The 5,112-nt window shown below is 41.1% G+C and overlaps 1 non-coding gene across 1 annotated transcript; it reads left to right on the top strand.

Moving 5' to 3' along the window:
* The first annotated feature begins 231 nt into the window (after positions 1–231).
* LOC145348706 (U2 spliceosomal RNA) lies at positions 232–430 on the top strand. The gene has a single exon (XR_013887960.1). It is a non-coding gene; the product is annotated as a U2 spliceosomal RNA (small nuclear RNA).
* Positions 431–5,112: the final 4,682 nt, after the last annotated feature.

The following is a 5,112-nucleotide window of genomic DNA, read 5'->3' as shown; positions in this document are numbered from 1 at the left end:
CCCACTCTGCCTCTGTAATTTCTTCCAGCCTTACGTACTGGACTGTCCCCTTTAGTCCTCTCAATTTGGCCTTCTGCCATTTCCATCCTCCCCACTGCACCATGGTGGATGCAGTCCAGAGATGTGCAGATTGGGTTGATTGGTCATGCTAGGTTGACCCTGGTGTCAGGGGGATTAGCTGGGGTAAATATGTGGGGTTAAAGGAACGTGGCCTCGGTGCAGACTTGATGGATCACTTCTTGGCCTTTTGGCTAAGATCAAGTGTAGTATTGACATGCTGCACTTCGTTGAAGTCATTAGGTTACATTTTAGCTTCATTTAAAGCAATTTTTAAAACCAGCGTCCCGGTCTTTTGGCTAAGATGCAAATGAGATCAAGCCTTGGAGGCGGTGCAATGCCTACTCCAGTCAGCTTGGATCATGTAGATCAAGCCCAAGATAGGAGGTTAGAGTCCTATCTTGTCAGCTTGGATCAGGAATGTCTCACTTGTTGAGACTCTGAATTGGACTTGATTGGATTGAATCGGATAAATAAAATTTTTTAAAAATGGCTTCCTTCAGGATTCTATGAATATTTTAAAAAAACAGGTGGCACAGTGGCACAACGGGCAGCACGGTGGCACAGTGGTTAGCACTGCTGCCTCACAGCAGCAGGGACCCGGTTCAGTTCCGGCCTTGGGTCAGTCTGTGTGGAGTTTGCACATTCTCTCTGCATCTGCATGTGTTTCCTCCTGGTGCTTCAGTTTCCTCCCACAATCCAAAGATGTGCAGGTTAGGTTGATTGGCCATGCTAAATTAACCTGAGTGTCAGGGGGATAGTAGGGTAAATGTGAGGAGTGCGGGAATAGAGCCTGGGTGGGATTGTGGTTGGTGCAGATTCAATTGGTCAAATGACCTCCTTCTGCACTGTAGGGATTCTATGATTCTATAACAACTTTAAGTGTGTTTGGGCCTATTTCTGTACCCCTTTAACTTATTTCTCTGTGCATCATTTAAAGCCTCAATACATCCTGTTTCTCTGAATATGCTTCCTGCAGTGCTTCTACTTGGTTCATTTCACCTCTACAGGGATGATTACTATAAAGAAGACACTTACTTTTGTTATTTTACATATCTCTGTGTTGAACAATTTGATTGTGACAACGATATTGTTTTTATTTAATTATGAAAATATTTTTATATGATTTTAAAAGGGTTTCATTGAAATTATTATCTAATAAAATATTGCTATTAAAATTTTCAATTTAATTTTTAGATAAAGCATAATTATTGACACAACACCAAATATTTCAATGAAAAAGCAATAATTTTCCTCAATTCTGAAAGTAGAGTGAGATAAAAATTGAGAACCAAGTAATACAGCTGTTAATTCATCTCCATTCCAAGGGGAATACCACAGCCACCTTGTTTATCATATGAGAGTGAAAGATATCCTGAAATGCATAGGCCACCCTGAATGATCAGGAACTACGTTTAGCAGAAAGCACAATGAATATTAAAGCAAAATGAAAGCAGCATTGGCAGTTCATGTTATAATGCAGTTGAGCAATATTGTACACATTTTAAATGGTTCGGTCAATAGTTTTGCTCGCACGCATTATTCGCCCTGTAAGAACAGAATACGTGCTTCGGAACCTATCTGATTTGTTTCCAGTGTAAACGAGATTATTTTATTACAGTCACAAAATGTTATCATCATCGGTCGTAAATAGGTAAATTGTGATGCGAACTTTGCATTTTTAAAAAAGACACAGTTTAGGGTAAAACTTTAAATATAGCAGCGTCTAAGTAGAAATTGCAGTCTTCAAAATATACTTGATTCATATTAAATTTATGGTTGTTCAATGCTATATTTCGGTACGGACTGTTGATTGTTCTTTTCGGGCTGAAAATTCAACCTAATAAAAATGCAATACATTGGGGCATTGTCAGCACTACCGTTGGTAAGATTGTACACGGTACTATTCAAATGTTTTCTGGTGACATTTTAGTCAGTATCCTTTCCAAGGTGATAACGAGGTCTGCTGGCACAAATATTTAAAATCTGCTAAAAAACATTGGCGTGGTCGGTATGTAAGTGGAAGTAGGTGGATGAAGATTGCACAGGTGTGGCTTTTGCTTCACCTGGCTCTGCCCTCCCCGCCCCGTGCAGGTGTGCTGTTTTGCCTGTTGCTTCCTGGCAGCCCAGTTGGCCAGGAGCTGTCAATCAGAGCACAGCGCACGGGGGTCTGTTCTTCCTGTCAAAATGTGGGTATGCTGGGGTTGGACTGGCGTAAACACCTGACAAAGGGGCTAACCCCGAAAGCTTGTGAGTCTATTATCAAATAAATCGGTTGGACGAAAACCTGGTGTTGTCAGACTTTTTAACTGTCTTCCTGTCAAACCCCGCCCAGCTGACACCTCCACTTTCCCGAGCTGTCAATCAGAGCACAGCGCAGGGGGGGGGGGTCTACGCTTCTCGTCAAACCCCGCCCAGCTGACGCCCACCCCCTTCCTTTCCCAAACTGTCAATCAGAGCACAGCACGCGGTGGCGGGGGCGATCCTTCTCGTCAAACCCCGCCCAGCTGACACCTTTCCTTTCCCGCCGAGCTGTCAATCAGATCACAGCGCGCGGGGAGAGGCGGCGTACTCATCCCGCCGAACCCCGCCTAGCTGACGCCTCTCCTTTCCAGAGCTGTCAATCAGGGCAGAGCGCGGTGAGGGGGCTATCCTTCTCGTCAAATCTCGCCCAGCTGACTCCACCCCTTCCCCGAGCTGTCAATTAGAGCAGAGCGCGGGGAGGCAGTCCTGCCCGTCAAACCCCGCCCAGCTGTTACCTCGGCTCCACCGTCCCACACCCATTGTGACATCACCCTTCCGCCAGCTCAGACGCTGAGGTCACCGCGTTTTCCATATTTGGTAACAGAACGCCCACGTTCCCGGGCGGGGTTCCCAGGCCAGGCGCCCACGTCAGCACGTCCCGTCACACAAAGTCCGCGTGGCTGCAAAAGACGCAAGTTTACGAGCGCGCAAAGACCTTACAAGGGAATAAGTGCCTGAAAGTGCAACGTGTTTTCCCGGCCTTTTTTTTCGCTTTTCTGATTTTTTAAAATAAAGAAACACTGCTATATTTCCAGCATTTTTTTTTATTTCGCTACTTCACTCACTTTTTGCACTTTAAGCATTTGCATGTTGAGATTTGCAAGAGTAAACTCATCCCAAACTGGAGGGAGATCTGCTTTACAACCAAGTTTTCGTGTGTATCACAGAAACCCGATTGGCCATCCTCACAATCGTGAAATTAACCTGAAACTTATAGGTGGATATCTGGAAATAACTTCAGCAATTTAGAGGAACCAAATGTCTTTGTATTTACTAAGAAATCGGAGTCGTTATACTCAATCCTGATCAAGTATTTCAGTTGTTTACATAATTTATTTTCGAGAGTTTAGATTCTTAGATCTTTAGCTTTGGCATTCTTTTAAGTTTTCCTTGTCGATGTGAGCTGTTGAATACAATTGTATCTACTATCTCAAAAAAGACCCCCCACCCCCCAAAAAAAACTGCTGCTTCAGCAGTCAAGATTCAACTACTGTTTAATGTATGAAGTTAATTATATCTGTTCCATTGTTTCTAAACAATGGAACAGCGGGACGTTTATTATTTTACCTATGCTGTATAATGCGAGTTGTGTATAGCTTTATATAGTTCTACGAATTTAGAGTCAAACTTTTTACCTTTTGCATCCAAAGTTGTGCGGGTTAGGTGGACTGACCATGTTAATTTGCCATAGTGTCAGGAGGACTAGTAGGATAAATACGTGCGATTGCGGGGAAGGGGCCTGGGTGGGATTGTGGTTGGTGCAGATTCGATGGGCCGAATGGTCTCTTCTACGCTGTAGTGATTCTATGATCTGTCAATTTTGTACAAGGTAATGGTAACGTGTTACAAATTGAATGGTAATAACAATTCAGAGATCTAAACCATGATTTACAATATAATTTTTTAAAAATCGTATCAGTAACGGCTAATGAATCTTATTTCACAGCAAGTTTTCCGATGAAATTTAGCATTTCAATTAGCTCCTTTTCTCCCCTTTTTTAACTTAAATATCACGCAGCACTAAGGACCACTCGAATTTTTGGCTGCGTGAATTAAGACAATCAGTTGAAAATATAACTCAATTACAGAAAATATAGGTTTTGCGAAGAAGATATGAATCGCTGAGACTAATTCTCTGCGTTTTAAAATAAGCCACCTTAAGTTATATAATTTAACATAGTTGTGAAAGCACGGGTATCCATTACAACCCACAATAAAACTTATAATTCTCCAGCAGGGTACTTGATGTGACCTTTCAGCCTTCACTGAGGATTATATTTGTGATGTTTTGTGTAACCATTTAGAGCTCAAAATTATAATTCTTAATAATCATTCCCTCTCCACTAAAGTGTGACTCTTACATTGGATTGTGCTCAGTCTAACCGTTCAGTTAGGATGGATTGCAACAGTCGAAAACAGTAACTGATAAGCAAAATGATTATGAACACAGATTATAATTCTCCAGGAAGGGAAAACATCTAGTTAATTTGTACTTTAAAAAGGTATTTTCTCCAAATAAAGAAGTTCTTCAAACTTCATGTCATTGAAATCTGATTTGTACATAATTCTTAATATATTAAGCAGTTCTTCAGTTCAAAGTAAAAGGCGTCTTATTTGGGTTTCTGACTTGGCCTATTTATTAACACCTCAAATATTTATAGGTAATGTTAGTAGCAGCACTAGAAACTAAAAGTAAGTTTCTTGGAGTTGAATAGTAAAAACATATTGATAGTAAGAATTTGGCATCGTCATACTGTACGTTTAGATCCTCTGAAAAATAAAAAGGTGAAACTGAAACGCCTTCGTTGTTATGAACTTTGTTAGAGTATGCTTTCATTCTGAATGTTCCACATAACAAGTTTATAATACACACGTGTTTGTCCTGTCTCAAGTATAGTACAGAAAGAGAAACATGACCACAAAGGACAGTTCTGTACATCTCTACCACTGTATGTACTTTCAATATTCAGATTAAAGAGTGCTGCAATAATACTGTGAACACTATATGCCAAGAAAAGAATACAAAATAAA

This window comes from Carcharhinus amblyrhynchos, chromosome 9, assembly GCF_965287045.1.
Source record: "Carcharhinus amblyrhynchos chromosome 9, sCarAmb.v2.hapA, whole genome shotgun sequence".
NCBI classification, from domain to species: Eukaryota; Metazoa; Chordata; class Chondrichthyes; order Carcharhiniformes; family Carcharhinidae; genus Carcharhinus; species Carcharhinus amblyrhynchos.
Note: the sequence above shows the minus strand (reverse complement) of the source record. Positions and strands in the feature narration are given on the sequence as shown.